Here is a 19,439-nt window from a genome sequence, read left to right on the forward strand (position 1 = left end):
CACCTTGGGAGAGGATCCTTCTCCTTTTTCCTGGAGAGGTTATTCATTGGCTGCTATGTATTCATTTTCCTGGAGAGTCAGTTTGATAATAACATGTTGAAGTGGGCCCACAAATCCAGGGGAGGACTGACCCTACAGCGAGGTGGTGACTGTAGCAAGGTAAAGTGACACCCTTTACTCTCCCGCGATAATGTCATGCCCTTTGCTATCTGAAGATCGTGCAACGTTCCTGCTCTCTTCAACTGGGGAGGGCGCTGCATGGAGTCCCTCTTTCAGCCAAGCCTTTGAACAGGAATGGCTACATTTATAAATGGCGTGTGATAAGCTCTAAAATGCCACTTTGAAATTGAACCCAGAGAAATGTGAACTGTTTCAAAGAGAAATGATTTACCCTGGTCACTCGATAAGTGAGGGAGGAATTTCTAGAGATGGAAGCAATACTGAGCTGGCTGACTCCCCAGATGCTCTGATTTGTAAGAGGGTTTCTAGGCCTCTACTGCCTAGAGGGGTTGTTTCTGGCTTTGCCAATGCAGTCACCCTATTGTACAGGTTAATGGGGAGAAATGTTTCATGGGGCACAACGGTATGAGTTGGGGGAGGTGATACTGGTGTCCAAAGCTTCCTGACCACTCAGCAGTTGTGACATGTTTTTCTCCGTCTGGTATTGATTCCATCCTTCTGTGTTCCAGGTCAGCATTCCATTGCATGGTGCATGCTGGTTGCACTAGAAAGCAGGTGCTAAATCCTCTGTATCCAAGCTGTCACAAGCATGCAGAAAGCAGCTTCCTGGTGAACTGGAGAAAAGTTTCCACTATTCTGCAGCTCAGGTTATCACTAACACACCGTGTATAAAACTGTCACTGCATTTAGAACTAGTATTTTAATCTATTGCAGATGTCACCCTACTGGAAAAGGTCTGAGCAGAACATTGCATGTCAGTTGTCACTTCACTGGAAACACACGAAACCCTATTATTTGGTGCGTTGTTTACAGGCGTCCATTGCATTAGAAAGCTGCTAGTCAGAGCAGTGTGTACAAAGATGTCACTGGCTCCCACTGAACTATACACATGCTATTAGTGCAGTGGAGAGGGAGGTGGTTAATACAATGTATCGGAGCTACCCTGCTGGTTGACGTGGCATCACCTCTATTGACCTCATCAGGACATACATATTTATGAAGGGATGGAAAATTTGCTGAATCTCTAGGAACTACTGAGGTTTGGTTAATCTCTTTAATATACCAGTTCTCACACAACTGTAACTGAACAAGCATCACTGTAGGCTTAGAACAGGTATCAGTGGTAGATTCTCCTCAATGGAGTTACACCAGTGTTACTAGGAACAGCATTTGGCCGCGGTACGTAAAAACTGATACGCAGGTTGACACTCACCCTAAATCTGATATATTAGCAGATCTTCTAGGCTCCTACTAGTGCTCAAAGACCCTACTGAGATACAGCAAATCTCAATCCATTACCAATACCTGATTCCTTTCCAGGCTTGCTACCGACAGGAACAGCACATAGCCTGTTGCCAAAGCTAGAAGCAATTTGAAAGAAGTGGGTCTCACATTGAAAACTAAAATCTTCAGCTGATTCCTCTTCCTAGACTCAACTCCACGCTTCTGGGTGTGATGATCCCAGTTCCTGGCTACTATTAGCATTATGTCAATTAGCCATCATGACTAAGGCACTCTTGGTTTAGTGCCTGTACTAACGGCTCCTGAAGACGCGTGACTGTGGAACTGACAGCAATATCATCTAAACTTTGTCCATACCAGCAGTTCCTCTAGAGATATGGGACCTGGTATTGTCTGGGACTCATGTTAACTCTACAGGCCACTATCTAGGGCTGATTCTGATAGCATCAGTCCATGTAGTGATGTATTTTTGACTTCTGTAGCCTGCTGTTTATAGGCACTTTCCCTGTTGGTCTCTCTCACTCTGGTTAAGTCTTAGCTAATATCTCGAATGGGATACACTCATGCTTTTTATTTTTTAAAATGATATATTATAGCTACTTTTCCCAAGCCACCTAAGAAACCTCAGTGTTTTGCTGCCATCCCCCTCTCCTCCCCGTTCCCAGATCAAGGGGAAGAGATGGCGAACGGCTTTCTCTTGATTGTGTCGATGGGAGATGATTTTCAAGGTGAAATTTCTAGTTCAGTTGAGTCACTTTCATTCAAGGCGATGAGCAAAATGTCACCCCCACACTGAACCGCACTCGATGCGCTGTTCTCCTATTGCATTTAAATTTACTCCACTTTTCCTTTCTGACACCTGTTTAAATCAATATCTTCCTCTCCAGGTCGTGGGCAGAATGTGCCTGGTCTCTCCGCACAGCGCTTCTCAAATCCACTAAAATCAACACAATAATTGAAATATTTTCAAGCTGATTACACCGCTGCCTGAGGCTAGGCTGGTTGCTAAGGGTAAGCTCCCTGGTTGCTAGGGGGAGTAAATCATCTTGCATTATTTGATTTTTGTTATAGATATGAAACCGCTACTCCCTCGATTAAATGTCTCTCAGTCTAACACCTATGGGACCTGGGGAAAGAGAAAAGAAAAGCAGCAACCTTGACCCTGTCAAATAAATATCTCTAACTTTTCCTGTCCTCCGGCTTCCAAACCAAACCTGTCTACTATTTTTTTTTTAACCTGACTTTAAATAACAAAGCTGTGGGGACAAGCAGATGAAGAGAGGAAGAACTGTCTGTTCCATTAGAGGATCTCTCAGCTTGGCTAAACACTCTCTATTTACTCCAAACACAGCTTGATGGGGAGCTACAAGGATCTAATAGCCTTGAAGATGTAGAATTGCAACAATTACGGTTCTCCTTCAGCCAGTTCCTCACGAGACATCAGCTCTCTTACCAGCTAAATACACAAGACCAAATTCTGCTCCTCGGTACGTAGGGTGTAAATCTGGAATAACTCCACTGGAGAAAGCGGACTTACTCCAGATTTACAGTGGATGAATTGAGATCTGAATTTGACCCCAAGCATTTAGATAAGGTTTCCAAGAGCCCAAACATGTCCAGAATACTTTGCTGGTTTAGCAGGAGCGCTCAGTACATTATTAGTAGGACAGCTGTGTGGAGGGTGAATTCATGTGACACATACATTTTAAACAGTCTCCGTGCTTCCTGGGATTTCATTATTCTCTTAGTGGAGCCAGCCCACGGGTGAGAGCATTATCCCTATCGGCACCCTCGGCCATCTCTCAAAAACTCATTCTGCCCAATAATTCCGTCACAGCCCAACTGTCAGGCCCAAAGGCTAGGGGCCATCTCTCTTGCCATGTGGGCTGAGAACAACCCAGCATGTTTCTGAAACAAAAAAATTGCATGAGGCGGAGCGTCCCTGTGCAAAGTAAAATATTTGTGTTCCTTACAGTCTGACATGGCCTTTTTCATCCTTAACTAATACTCACAGCGGCACCCTCTACTCGAAATATCACCCTCTTTTTAGAGTGAGGGAAACTGAGGCAGGGCAGAGTGGCTAAATTGTTTCCCAAGGTTGTGCAGCAAATCAAGGCCCAATCGTGGAGCCTTGCGGCTCACGATTAGAGTGGAACTGTGTGTGTGAGTAAGGTTTTCTGAGATCACGCCATCAGGGTGAGAGCCAGGGTTAGAGTTCCTGGTTCCCAGTTCTTTGCTCCAGCTGCTAGGCCAGCTCCAGGACACTTTACTGTCTTTTCATGTCACTCTCAAAGGACAGCTGTAGTGTATAGGATTAGGGTAGTAGCCCTTGAAATAGGTTATAAGCCCTCTAGTGACGCTCACAGTCTTCTATGTTTAGAAGCTGACACTACAGAATCAGAGCTGCAGTGTCTATAGGTAATTAGGCCTCGCGTGTTGTATATATCCAGTAAACAGTTATTTGGCCTCCAGCGTGCATATGTGGTCCCTCGTATTGTGTGTGTTTGAACAAACACTGAAAGACAACAGCAGCCGTAACATTTCCCGGAGATGCTCCCAGCTTTTCTATGCCACAGTAAACCATTTTGGTGGTTTGGCTTTAGCCCTCCGTCCGTTCTTGTCCTGCTTTACCCTTGTTTTCCCCGCTCGCAAACAGGAAGGGGATTTTTTTCCCCCTGATTTGCAGCAGGTTCGTTCTGCTTCTCTTAAAAAAAATTTTTTTTTCTTCTGTTGGGGGAAGGACAAGTGGACGTAGTTCCAAACTGCACTGGTTAGAACCGGAGCTGGGTTGGACCCATCCCCAGATTCTCAGGTCTTTGGTTCCAGGGGTTTGGTTTGGGTCCATCTCTGTTTCCATCATAAATTGAACATAGCGATAAAACCTTTTCTGCAGAGCAAGAGGCCTTATTAGAGGCAGTGTTCCTAGTGGTTAGAGCAGTGGACTGCAACTCAGGAGACCTTGGACAAGTCATTTCACAAATCTGGGCCTCAGTTTTCACATCTGTAAAATGGAAATAATAGATTGTAAAGCCAAAACAGTCCATTGTGATAACCTAGTCTGACTTCTTGTATAGCACAGGCCATAGCACTTCCCTAGAGCCTTATCTTTCAGAAAAACATCCAATTAAATTTTTTTTCATTGATCGAGAATCCACCACAATTCTTGGTAAATTATTGCAGCAGTTTAATTACCCTCACTGTAAAATATTTATGCCTTATTTCTACTCTGCATTTGTCTAGCTTCAACTTCGGGCCACTGGATTTTGTTATACCTTTGTCTGCTAGATTGAAGAGAGCGCTACTATCAAATTTCTATTCCCCACATAGGTACTTATAGACAGGGCTCAAGTCACTGCTAAAATGTCTCTTTGTTAAGCTAAATCGATGGAGTTCCTTGGGTCTATCACTATACGGCACGTTTTCCAATCCTTTAACAATTCTTGGGACTCTTCTTTGATCCCTCTCCAATTTATCAACTTCCTTCTGGACTTTTGGACTCTAGAACTGGTCACAGGATTCCAGTGGCAGTAGCACCCGTGCCAAATACAGAGTTAATATAACCTCCCTACTCCAACTCAATATGCCTGGTTATACATCCAAGAATCCCATTAGCCCTTTTGGCCAGTGTTGCACTGGGAGCTGACGTTCAGCTGATTATCCACCATGACCCTTAGCCTTTTTCAGAGTCACTGCTTCCCTGGGTAGAGTCCCCTATCCTATAAGCATGGCCTATATGCTTTGTTCCTGGATGGATGCTTTTACATTTGGCTGTATTAAAATGAATATTGTTTGTTTGTGCCCGGTTTACCAACTGATCCAGATCGGTCTATATCTGTGACCCAGCCTCTTTGTTTTTTTACCACTCTCCCAATCTTTGTATCGTGTGCACAGTACCCGACGTTGTTTTCTTCCAGGTTATTAATAAAAACGTTAAATAGCATAGAGCCGAGAAGTCATTAGCATAGAGCCAAGAAGTCCGGGGTCCCACTAGAAACACATCTGCTTGATGATGCCCCGTTTACAATTTTTGGGACCTGCCAGTCAGCCAGATTTTAAACCAGTTAAACGGGCGCCATATTGATTTTTTTATCATTCTGATTTTTGTAATCACAATGTTGTGCAGTATCAACTCAGATGCCCCACACATGTCTCAGTGTATTACAGCAGCACTGTTTCTTTTATCACACAAACTTGATTTTTTTTATAAGATTACAAGTTCATTTGACAAGATCTCTTTTCCCTAAACCCAGGTTGATTGTCATTAATTATATCACTCGCCTTTAATTCGCTATTAATTGAGGCCCTTCTCAACCGTTCCGTTATTTTGCCCGGGTCAGGCTGACCAGCCTCTAACGACCCAAGTCTCCCCTTTTTAAATACTGTAAAGTAAACTTTGTAAAGTGCTTTGAGATCTGCTGATCAAACAAGCTGTACAGGAGTTGGTATTAAAATGTATCCCCGTTGTAATTCTATTGCCTTCACTGGACTTAGACCAGGGATATGTTTGGCCCATGAATTCAGTATTTGTTGTTAGTATCCTGGGGGAAAAACCTCCTCTATCTAGATATTAAATAGGTTAAAAATCTCCTGCTTTGTTCAAAGGGGAAACCACTTCAAAGCACTGAAAACTTGATTTGAACACCAGCAAGTGACTGAGCCGTAGCCCTGTAGTACAATCAGGCATTCGCACAAATAGGCCAGGCCAGGTTAATTCCTTCTCTACTGCTAGACCCTCCCAGTGTCTCAACATCAGCTGTTGATAGCGTGAGTTAATTTAAATCTAATACTGGACTATACCGTGCCTTACAAGCTCTGATAATGGCAGGGATACAGAAAATGGTTATTAGACAACAAGGAAGGATATAAAGGATCAGGATACTCAATTGCTTCCCATTTGCTATGTATTTTCCAAGCCATTTTCAACTCTACGTTCCCCATCCACTTGGTGCACAACCTCTGATACTGCTCACCACTCCATCTCTCCAGTCTCTGGACTTATTTCCCAAAGATTACACAGGGCACCTCCCTGTTGGGGATCTAGACCGGGGCTGCACTTTTCACGGGAGATGCCTGCATTCAGAGCGCTATGGAATCGAAACGCTTAATTGTTTACCGTATTACAAACTGGCTAAGCCTCCTGGATTTGTAAAGGAACAAACGGATTCTGCTCAGCTCACACAGTGGCACACTTGGTTCCTGGTTTTCAGCCAGCATGTGACTTTGGTTCAAGCTTATAAATGCAGTTAGGTGTTGCCTTTGCGCATATCTGACAGCCACTTTGTCAGCACATCCCGTGCTTGATGTGAGATGTTACAGTCATAGAAGAGTGGAGCAAAGGAGTGGGCATCCGTGGAAAGAACATGCCACAACCCCGTAGTCCTTCAATGAATGGGCATTACCAAAAACCTACAGGATGCAATTAGATGGACAGTGGGAAAATTAGCACTCTAATTTTTGACATTCATATAGATGGCTCACTGGGAATTCTAGTAAAGCATACATTTTGAGTAGAATGAAATAATAGTGGTGGCAACTGTCCACCCCAAAAGATGGCGTGGAAGTGCCAAAGCAGGTCTGTTACTGTGTGTAGTGCTAAAGCATTGTGAGCATAGGTGCTGAAACTAGGAGTGCTACCGCATCCCCTGGCTTGAAGTGGTAGAAACAACCCACATACATTGTTTCTGCTTTCAGCACCCCCCCACTATAAAAATTGTTCCAGGACCACTGATCATCCGTGGCTAAAAAGACCAATTCTTGAGCAACAGTCCTTGCCAGAACTCGTGCGGGTATACGATGCAGGGACAGAGGGTGAAGCTGGCATGGACAAGTGCTTGAGGCCTGCTGTGCTTTCCTCTCTCTCTCAACCACCTCCTGTCAGCCTCTTTGACTCCCGGGCACAGCGCAGCCCTCTGGTGTAGCCCATTGCTAGCTGCGTCTTCTCAGCTTGCAGGGCTGATGCTAAAAGTTTTCAAGTCCCTCTTGCAAATGTCCCTGAATCTGAGTCTAGATCAGTCCAGTGGCCTTGGAACATCCATACTGGAGATCCTCTGGTATGTGTCTGTCTGATTTAAATGACCAAGCCAATGGAGATGTCTGTGTTGGAGAGTAGTGATAAAAAAAAATATATATATATAAATAAAACTAAATATAATGCACCTATTTGTGGGATATAATGTAATATATTACTTATAAATGTTACTTAAAACATCTATTAATCATTTTATCTTTTATAAACAACTTATAAATGGAACCTAAAGTGTGACCTATATACTATTAAGCTAGATGTATTTAACACAGATGTTTAATACACAGACAAATAAATCAGTTGTCAGAATCTAACAGTTCAACAGGCTTATGACCATCTCTAACCCATACTACTCAGGTCTGTAGCATGCTTACAACATCTGTTTGATTTATTGACTTTTGATAAACAGGTCTTTAATATGAAGTGTGATCATAATAACGGCTAGTGTTATTTATTTAGCCGTTCTGTGGGAGGTCATTTTTATTTACTACGTGGACCAGGGATTGTCTGTTTATACAACGCTTAACACAATGGGGGATCTGATCCATGATTGAGGCTGTCTGGCCCTACCACTATAGAAATATAATTATTAATATGTGCTGGTATGTATATAGCATGTTTGGACAAATATATATTTATCTCAATAGAGGAACCATGTGAGATCTTGTATATGTTCTCTGGACCTGTGAAAGTGCCCACACTAAATACATATATTTATATTTCTCCAAGTGCCATGGATAATGTAATGGCAGAAGGAGCATTGGCTAGTGGAGCTGGGACTTGGGAGATGTGGGTTCCATTCCCAACTCTGCTACTGAAGTGCTGGGTGACCTTGGGCAAGTCCCTTCAGCTCTCCAGGCCTCTGTTTTTCTTCCCATTTTTTCTGTCTTGTCTAAACTAAGTTTTTGCGGGGCGGGACTGTCTTTTAATCTGTGATGATAAAGACTTCATTGTGCTGAGCACTGTATTTCAGCTGGGGCCTCTAGGTGCTACGCAATACAAACAATCACCTAAAAGAATCAACTCTGAGTTCCCCAGGCCTCCTGCCAAAACTATGATGGAAGGACTGTAACATACAGCAAGGCCAATAAAATTCACATCCCTGCTCCATCCCCAGGGATTTCCAATGGGCTGTCAGTATCTTTCCCCAATACCACTTAGGGCTTGAGATTGCAACCAAAATACTTTGATTCCACTTCAATCAGAGCACATTCTCTTTGCCCGGCATCCACCATGACCCTTGCCAGGTGCCCATGTTTAAAGGTACACAAAGCTCTAATCAAAGATGACTGGATTTATAGGTATCAGAACCACAGTTGCCAAGTTTCACGTTGTAAATAAGCACCCTGACTTTCACAGTAAGCCAAAAATCAAGCTAATCTCATTTCAAAACCAGCCAAGCCCTAAGAACCCCAACACCCTATGTGACTAGATCTCCCCCACGGCGTGCAGTCTGGGACTGTGGTGAGCCCACTGTGCACCCCTGACTCTCTCCCCCCTTGCCCTTGCTTGCCGGGAGCCGATCAAAAAAAATAAACAACAATTTAGATAATGTTTTCACCGATCAAAAAAAATAAACAACAATTTAGATAATGTTTTCACCTCTTAGCTCAGAGAGCCGAGAAGCGATAAACTACAAGCCAAACAAGCAACTCACAAGCCAATTAAGCCAAACCGAGCCCAATTTCTGTGTTTTTTTCACGGGCTTGGCATATCTGAGCAGAACCCCAGGAGGGAAGCAGCCTCCTGGGGTGGATTGTTCAGAGCACTAGGATGCGGACAGCAATGGAAATCTCGTGCTGCCGTGAGGACTGTGGAGTCCCTCAGGCTGGGGGAGATGAAGTGGAGTTCAGGCTGGGTATGGGCTCTCTCACAGTCTCTTTAATAGTGACCAGGTCGGATTTGGGAGGCTGAAAGGGCATCCCAAGAAGAGCCCCATGGGGAGTGTAGTTGGGCTGGCCCAATGACTCCGTTCCTGTCACCTAGCTAACAGTGGGAATAATGGGATGGTCCTGTTAGCGAAGCAGGTGTCCGGGAGGTGGCTTCAACAGCACTAGTTTCCTCATTGTCAGTGTGAACGCTAAACATCCTGGGACCGGTGGAAAGGAGGCATGGCACAAGTGACGAGGACCTCTCTCAATGCAGCATATCCTGGTGCTAGGGATCATGTGAAATCATGGGCCCACCAGCATCCTACCAATGCAAGGTGGGAGGTGATGCCCACAGGGCCTGGTATGGAATCAGTCCTCATACAGCCCTTTTGATCCCTAAATCTCCATGGGCTTTACAAAGGGCAGGGTGAGTGTCATTGTCCCCATTTTACAGAAGAAGAAAAAGGCACAGAGGAGTGGAGTGACTTGCCAAAGATCCAGCAGATAGCAAATGGCAGAGCTGGGACCTAGACCACAGGTCATCCGACTCCCAGGCCCATGTGGTCTAGTCACTGGCCTATGTCACCTCCAGCTTTAACTTCCTTGAGGAATTTACAAGGTTCAGGACACATCCAGATTATGGAAAATAAATTACATTGAACCCTAATACCGGCTTTAAAATAATAAAAAAAAATGCTTAAAAATATTCCCATGCTGGGGAATTTTTGCATTTTTTTTTAAATCAATTTCCACATTGATGGTAAAAGAGAGAGCTGTTTTTTTAAGGCAATAGGAATAATTATATTAATATTATCTAAAGATGTAGGCTGGAGATTAAGAAGACTAAAGGTGTTAGGTGCCCTTTTCCTGTTGACTTTCAATGAGGATTGGGTATCTAATTCCCTTAGGCTCCTTTGAAAAAGCCCCAGTGATAGTATATAATTGACCATTACGTTATTTCTTTATGAAGCCTGTGTTCAGTGGCATCGCCCTGGTAATTCAATTGGCGATGTGTTAATGGCAGAGTGAGCTCTCTCAGTTCCTCAACTGCTCTGCAAACCCAAGTGAAACCATTTAGCAAAGCCTAGAGCCAATGTCTCCGCTTCCAAAACATTTTCTGCACATGAGTCTTTCAAGAAGTTTTAGATTTTTAATGGCCAACAATAGCTGCCTGCTAAACTTTAACTACAACTGTACCCAGAGCCCGTCTGTCTAGCAGCAGGTGGGCCAGTGCGAGGCACAGTCCTGCTGGGATACAGCCAGCTGTTCCCAGGAATGAGGCTCAAGTAAATTAACAAACACCACACAAACCTGTCAATTGAATCATTCTTGATTACTGTAAATGCTGGGCTATCGGTTAAGAACCTGCTCCCTCCGTGCAGAGCGAGTTTCTTTATGGACTGTACAGAAAGAGGGCAGCGTTCCACCCTCAGACTGTGGCAAGAGCTTCTTTATGTTCCTCCGGGACAGACCGAGCCGCTTCCTTGCTAAATCTAAGGGTCCTTTTTCCAGAGTCATGCCGAGAGGGGGTGGTGCCAAAGGGGGTCGAGGCGGGTTTGTTTACTTGCATGATGGACAATGGACTTTCCAAGCACTGGATAGATGAGTATGGATGGGACATAAAATCCATAATCCAAACTAGAGCAAAGAATCACACCTCAAATCTGCTCTCATTTTCCCTTCTCATTTTATGCCGCACTGTCCCCTTTTTCCTTGAGCGTTACCTGTTATTGGATCAAAACCCCTAAGAATCTCTAGGACACCACCACATGTACCAGCCATATTATGTTGGCAAAGGGATATTGAACAGAAAACTCCACTCAGCTCAGCTGAGACAGAGCGAGGAATTTGTGATGTCAGAGAAACTGGTGGTTATGAGATTGGATAGCAGAAGGTTACCTAGGTTTGTAGAAAGGGCTTAGAGAAAAATGTTGTGTAATAAGCAGAGTAATGGGGAAGAAACAGAGGGTCTTGGCTCAACATCTGTCTAGCCAGTGTTTGTTTTCATGTTTGAGCCTTGATCATGTGTAAAATTATGGTCTTCCTATTGCCGAATGGAAAAGCAGCCAAGTCCCTAAACTTCAGCAATGCCGTAGTAAAATTCAGTTAGGTTTGTGTCTGTACATGCAGTTGTATGATTTATAGCGTGACGCTGAATTACAATATTTGAGAGCAGGAGCAGTCCAAGTAAACATGGCCATGCGGCAAGGAAACCAAGCTTGTAGGTTTAGATGAGTGAAACCTCCTGAGTCCAGACACTACCACTCAGGGTGACCGGATGTCCCCATTTTATAGGGACAGTCCTGATATTTGGGGCTTTTTCTTATATAGGCACCTATTACCCCCGTCCCGATTTTTCACACTTGCTGTCTGGTCAACCTACTGCCACTAGAGAAATACAGCAAAGGATAATATGGATGTAGGAATATAGTCGACCTATGGAAGCCATTAATAAGTGTTGGGGAAAAGGAAGCGAGGGACAGAGAAGGGAGAGACCGTGAGGTGTGTGGAAAGGAAAAGAAGGAGAGGCAAAGGAGAGGGGGAGGCAAAGCAGGGAAGAGAAAGTCAGGAGACAGAGGAGCGTAGAAGGGAACAAAGAAGAGTGAAACAAATGTGTACATAGCTAGAGTAGGGAAGGGAAGACCATGAAGAACAGAGGGAATGTTGGGAGGGTGATGGAGAGAGGAAGATGGGAGGAGGAAGAAGGAAGGTGTGTGGGGGGAGAGAACAGAAGTAGTGGGGAAGGTAAAGAAGACAGGAAAAGCAAAGAAGACAAGAAAATGAAATTGAAAGAGGAGAAAGGAGAGGGGAACATAAGAACGGCCGTACCGGGTCAGACCAAAGGTCCATCTAGCCCAGTATCTGTCTACCGACAATGGCCAATGCCAGGTGCCCCAGAGTGAGTGAACCTAACAGGTAATGATCAAGTGATCTCTCTCCTGCCATCCATCTCCATCCTCTGACAAACAGAGGGTAGGGACGCCATTCTTACCCATCCTGGCTAACAGCCATTAATGGACTTAACCTCCATGAATTTATCCAGTTCTTTTTTAAACGCTGTTATAGTCCTAACCTTCACAACCTCCTCAGGCAAGGAGTTCCACAAGTTGACTGTGCGCTGCGTGAAGAAGAACTTCCTTTTATTTGCTTTAAACCTGCTGCCTATTAATTTCATTTGGTGACCCCTAGTTCTTGTATTATGGGAATAAGTAAATAACTTTTCCTTATCCACTTTCTCCACATCACTCATGATTTTATATAGGGGAGCAAGGTAACACCCCATGCTATCTCCTGTTCAGTCTCTGCTTTGACATAGATGTGGCAAAATAAACACTAAATGAGGTTGGACAACTTCTAGACCGGATATATCCACAAAAGGCCCCAGCCCCCGTGAGGATGCTTTCCCCAGAGTGGTGGTGAGGAGAACATTTGCAACAGTGTCCCTGTCCCACAGTAGAAGAATCTTTTTGTCCCCGTGCCAGCACATTGCTGGGTGTCACTTGCAGGGGTGGGAGGCCCCCTTTGCTCCGCCCCTCGCTCTCAGTGGATGGCAGGAGAAGCCTTTTCCTTGTGAAGTACTAAAATTGTTTGATCACATCCAGGAGAAGGAGCAATGGTGTGAGGCTGGTAGGTTTAACCCACACAGAGATGGAGACTGGGCGGCTACACTGGCATCGGAAGACTGGCCATAAGGTGGGAGTACCAGGGCACCTGCTTTCTGTAAGTTACAAGTTTCTTGAAATCTGGTAGCCCTGGAAATGTCTCTCTGCAGCACTGGGCATTTCATTCAGGTGACTATGAACCTTGTGTTGATTGGTCTTGTTTTCCCCGTTTGCTAGTGCACAACGGAAAGCAGGCTCAGTGGCAAAGAACAAGATCCTGCAGGTGTGATGGGCTCCTCCAACATGGATTCCCGCTTAAGGAAGGCAAGGGGCCAAATTCTATTTTCAGTTACAGCCAAGCAAACCCACTGAAATCAGTGGGGTTTGCAGAGGTAACTAGCCAGAGGGCCAATTAGGACAAGGCAGGTAGACATGCCCAATAGTCACTGACTTCAAACAGGATCTGGATGGATGGATGCAGGAGCAGAATTTAGGCCAGTGACACTACATGTAGCAGGAGCGAGTATCTCAATCATCTTCCAAGGTTCAAGCACCACCTTGCTTCCTTTTTCCTTCCGAGGAGGAGCCTATGCAGAATGCTCATAAATACAGTTGAGGAGAGGTTCATTACACTGCATGTGTGTCTGCATTTCCTAGGAACACAAGCCCAGCCTGGAAACCTACTTGGGTGGACATTCACATGGCTGGGAATCACACACTTTTGCACGAATGTGTGGGTGCAGCAGCAAGTCTGGGAATGTGCATATGTCTCCCCGTGGCTTTGGGGGCATGCACAGGGGCATGTGTGTTAAGGATGCATGTGCATGCGACATGTTTGTGGACACACCTCTGAACATCTGTGCTTCCCTATTCGGTCTCTGGGCCTGATTCAGTCCCAATGTCTGTAGGGGGTCAAGGTGGGTGAGGTAATATCTTTTATTGGACTGATTTCTGTTGGTGAAAGAGACAACAGTGCAAACAGCGTAATTGCTGTAGGGCCTTCCAGCATTAGCTGTAGCCTGGTAGATATGTTTGCATCAGAACTACAGAATAGACTTGACCGATCTCTTACCAGTTTAACTCCATTAAGGTCAACATAATTAATTCCTGATTTACACTGGTGTAAGTCAGATCAGGATCAGAACCTCTCCCTTTCAGCGTGTCAGAGTTGAGTATGTGTCTATATCAGGGGTTGGCAACCTATGGCACGGGTGCCGAAGGCAGCACACGAGCTGATTTTCAGTGGCACTCACATTGCCCAGGTCCTGGCCACCGGTCTGGGGGGCTCTGCATTTTAATTTAATTTTAAATGACGCTTAAACATTTTGAAAACTTTATTTACTTTACATACAACAATAGTTTAGTTATATATTATAGGCTTATAGAGAGACCTTCTAAAAAACATTAAAATGTATTACCGGCACGCAAAACCTTATATTAGAGTGAATAAATGAAAACTCGGCACACCACTTCTGAAAGGTTGCCGACCCCTGGTCTATATGGACTTTTAGGGGCCGAATTCTGCTCTCAGCTACACAGGAATAAAACCAGAGCAACTCTATCGACTTCAGTGAGAGCAGAATTTGTCCCTAGGTGCATGCTTGTGTTATTGACGATGCGTGTGTGAGGAAGAATGCCTGTGATGGTATCAGTGGTAAATCTGTGTCTGTGTGGATATTAGCAATGTGTTTCTCCAGCTGCGTCGGTGGATGTGTTTGTGTATACAGACTCAATTTATGTCATTTGGTAAGCAGATAAGTGTTTGTGCCAGACTCTGTGTGATTTTGTGAAAGGCCATGCTTGCATGTTTGGATTGATTTAATAATAGGGTGCACGTGTGTGTTTATATTTGGAGAGGCTCATGGGAGAGGCTCATGTATACGGGAAATGGGACTGAATCTGGGTGACAGGATGGCATTTATGTATGATTTCTGAGCATGGAACTGTTGTTCTGTGAGAGCTCCATTTGTTGGACAGTATGTATGAATGATCTTGTGGAAGGATGTGGGAGTTTGTGGAGGCAGATGTGTGTGTGTGTGCGCACGAGAGAGCATATACTTGTGTGTGAGCACTTAGAGTGTTTAATTTCCTGGGCTTCAGACCTTTCCTTTGTGAGCCTCTATGTACGGGGATGCTTGCAGAACTTTGTGGGAGGGGATTTTATATCTTTTGCATGATTTCATCAGTGGACGTGCTTGTGAGTTAATTGGTAAGCTTTTGTGTGACATCACTAGAGGATGCATTTGTGGGATTTCCTGTGTGTTTCTATGAACATTGGATATGTTTATATTCATATACCACTCCCACATAGTCTCTCAAAGTTTATATATTATGTATAATTTCCATGTAAAACATGTCTATGTATGTATTACACACACACACACGTATAGATGGTATGTTTGTTTATATGCATGTGTGTGTGTGTATGTGTGTGTATATTATGTATATATAATATCCCCCCTTTTTATTCACATCATTTGAAACAATATGGGTCTGATTTACCTCTCATGCATACTGGTGTAAATCAGGAATCTCTACAGAAGTCAGTGAGGATCCATCTGTGGAAAACGAGGGTGCAATCTGAATCCAGACCTATACATATTTAAGAAATATACAAATATCTGAAATACAAAAATGTAAGAATTTGTATTTCTTTTTGTGTTTAAAATTAGTATGTTCCTGAATGGGAAAACCATGCATCTCACAGTTATTGAGATGATCTGATGTATTAAATATATACATGTTAACCTGACATACCTCTTGTAATGAAACACTTGGATTCTTTTTGTGTATTTTGCATGCGTTTGGAGACATGGGTGTATGGCTCTTTCTTCTGCAGGGTGGTTGTTGGTGTGATTTTTGAATGTCTGTCTATCTCTATTGGTGTGTGGTTTTGTTGGAGGGTGTTTGTGGGAGACTGCAGTATATCTACGAGGGGTTGGTATGGCATTGTGTGGGGTTGGGGGTTGGTATTTCTCTGTGTTGTGTAATGGCAGTGCGTTTGGTGTGTTACTCCTTGAGTGCTACCGTTTTGCCAGTGGATTAGATTCTCTGAGTTTTGTTTTGCAGTTTGACGGTCTCCGATGTTAAGGTGATGCACCTCAGACACTATGCGCAGGTAGGTCCTAATTATCCAGGGCACAGGTCTGGGAGTATCTGCTGTGCAAGCAGCTCATCCAGACGGAAGGCCACCTCCAGTCACTCCGGAGAGGAACCTGGACCCTCCGCAAAACCTGACTCCTGCTGCTTGGGACCCTCTTCACTGCCTGTTGGTTAGCTGCACTCGTGGGCAGCGAGCAGGATCAATAAGACACCTCCGACTCTTCTATTTACAAACTAGCTGCCTTCAGCAGCCAGGCTGTTTAAGCACTTCATTCCCATTCAGGAGGGCCATCTGCTGCCTTTTGCCGTAAGTCTCTCTGAAAACCCCAGCCTTGACAAGCTAGAGATATGTCAGTGCAGTTATCAGCAGAAAGCAACATCTGCCATGCCTGACACCCACTATTGTAGGCCATTTAATCTGTCCCCCTCCTCCCTTTAACTGCAGACAACAGCTCCCTATATTATATTTTCCCACTCAATTAGCACTATCATCCTGCTGAAATAGAGGCCAATTTACCTTTAATGACATCATTGTTAGGAGAGTGGCAGCGCCTGGTCTGTGGCTGTCACTGGCTTGCAGGAGGCAGGCTTGTCTCTCTCCACTAACCCTGACAGAGGAAAGGAAGAGCAGGCAGCCTATCCGAGGCAGCCTTCACCCCCGACCACAGACATTGTTTCCGACAGTTCGCAGAAGCAGTGTGGCGGAAAATTGAGTCCAGATTCATTAGGTTTTTCAGTGTGCTGCTCAAGTCAGTTAAATTGATACATTTCCTAACAAAATTGAAGTGCTTTGTGCTGCCAGCGGAAAGCCTGGTGACCCTGCTCGGCCCACTGAGCAGCCGAAACGAGTTGATGGATCCATTAGGCCGCTCAGAATGCTTTCCCCCTCTCCCTCCATTCCTGAGTGACACTGTAAATCTGAGCCAATTTCAGTCCCTAATCATCATTACAAACCCCTCCACTGTTCATTTATTACTCTACAATTCTAATACAGCACACGAATGGGTCAGCACACAGGGAGCCAACACGACTGCACAGACAGGCTTAAAGAGCCCATAATCCTTCCCAGCCTTTAGCCGGGAAGCAAACCTGATTCCCCTCCCAGCTCCCAAACCCTGCTCTGGACTGGCGATCAGATGATGTCTGCCTGGCCTGGAGATCAGGAACAAGGACTATTTAGTTGCTAGGAATTGGAGTGAGGGCTGCATGGCAGAGGGAGAGGAAACATCTGTCAGATGTAGGCATCAAAGGGAGACCTGGGGTAGGGGTCACAGCCATGGCTGCCTGCTTTAGAAATCGCAGTGCTGTGTGATTCCTGCAACGTCTGTCTGGCAGGGGGCTGGGATCAGCAGGAGGGATGCCTGGCACAGGGACAAAATTAAGGTAATTTGGCTTGGTTATTGGATTGACAGCTGTCTGGCATGGCGGTTGTGTGGCAGAGACGTGGCAGGGTGATGGCTTGATGGCTGTGTGAAATGGCCACCATGTGTCAGGTATCTGGTAAAGTGATCAGAGTTTTGACTCTGTCTGATGCACTTGCCTGCAGAAGTTTTGCCTAGCAAGGAACAAATGCATCATGTGTGCTACTGGGAAGATCTTGATCACTCTGGGCAGGTGGCTCATGAGGGGTTATTTGTGCTACCTAACTGATGGCTTATCAAGATTCTCCTTTAGCTCGAGAAAGAAAGCCCCTGCCACTGGATTCACGGGTTCCTGACTCAGGTCTCTGCAAAGATGAATATGTCATACCAGCGCCCAAATTGCGGTTCAACCCTCCCTTGTGGTGAGTAGTAAGATACTCCTTATTCACACACCAGGAATAATGCACACAATGTGGGGATTGCCATCAGGGCCTGCCTAACCCCTCCTGGCTCAGGTTGTTCCAGTCCCTGAGAGTTAAATGAAAACCAGCCCTCCCTAATCCTGGCAGGTGAATATGAATGCTGACTCAGTCCTCAACCTGCTAAGTGTGTTTGTAGGCTTGGATTGAGCACCTTTATGTAAAGCTGCAGATTTGGCTTGATGGGACTGATCTTTACAACGTGCTATCAATCTCTCTCTCTAGGTGCAGAAGTAATCAAGGAATTTAAAAACACGCACAGTAGATAATCAGATTCATGGCATGTCCAGACACAACACATTTATCCCGCTATTGCTCCCATTGAAATTAACTGGAGTTTTGCCATTGACTTCAGTGGAAGCAGGATCAGGCTTGTAGGGTTTGATCCTGCACAGAAGCAACTGCAGAATATTCCATGTACAAGTGCAAGGCATAAAGTCCTGAGCAGGACAGGGGAGCATGAGGGTGCAGGTGTGGCCAACAAGTTACTCCAGTCTAGTGCTAGGTGTAAGTGTCTGGTTGGGAGATGTTGTGATAGCTGCCGTACGACATTGTTACAGGAGAACTTGGCAACCCTGTTGGACCTGAACGGTGGTAAAGCTTCAGCTTCCTTTAATTTTTAATCCAGAGTTCTCAGAGTTTTCTGTGTCTGCTGCCCTTGTTAAAGGCAATGGTAAAAGTATGCCATAAAACTATAACCGCAAAAGAAAAGTACTTGAAAACCGGACCTTACCCTTAGAGAACTGGCCTGTTCCCAGATGAAAAGAAGGCAACATGTAATTTCCTGATTAGACCTGGGCCTGGACACCAGGACTAACCACTATACTCTTGCAAAAATGCCATGAGAGCTTTAGTGACCATAAGTAATCAGGAGCTCGGTTTTCCATCTAAACCCAAAGATGGCAGTTCCAGCAGCGCAGTGCCCCATAACCCTGTGCTGGAGCATTAGTTTATTTCCAACTCACAGGGATGAGCGCCACCTGCTGAACCACCAGCCCACCTCCCTCCTGCAGCTCCTTGTGTGTACCTTGCATGTCTCCCTGACCTGGCCCAATTCTGTATCAATAAGCCATTTACTCCTTCTTCCCCCAGCCCATTAATAAAAATGTTATATGAACCCAGGCCCAGCCCCAATCCAGTGGCTTCGCACTAGGACACATCCCCTTACGTCAGTACATTGCCACTTATCATTCCTCTTTGTTTACAGTCCTTCAGACTTCTTTCAATCTGTGTTGTTGGTGCTCATATCTAAGCCAATTTGGATTAATTTCTCAAGTAGCATTTTGTGAGGCACTATATCAAATGCCTTGCTAAAATCTAGATGCATTACATCTTCGGTATGCCTTTCATCCGCTAATTTTGTAATTTGATCAAAAAAAGCTATCAACTTTGTCTGGCATGATTTGTTCTTTGTAAACCAATGTTGTTTATTGCTTCTGATTCCGTTATCCTCTAGGTGCTTTCATATCCACACAGAACAGCCTATTAATTCCTCCTCTGACACTTCAGGTTTGATAAAACTCAGCAGAACCTGCTACTCTACACAACTGGGTTCTGGTGCAGCTCACTCGCATCTG

Source organism: Mauremys mutica, chromosome 11 (assembly GCF_020497125.1).
Source record: "Mauremys mutica isolate MM-2020 ecotype Southern chromosome 11, ASM2049712v1, whole genome shotgun sequence".
Classification (NCBI taxonomy): domain Eukaryota; kingdom Metazoa; phylum Chordata; order Testudines; family Geoemydidae; genus Mauremys; species Mauremys mutica.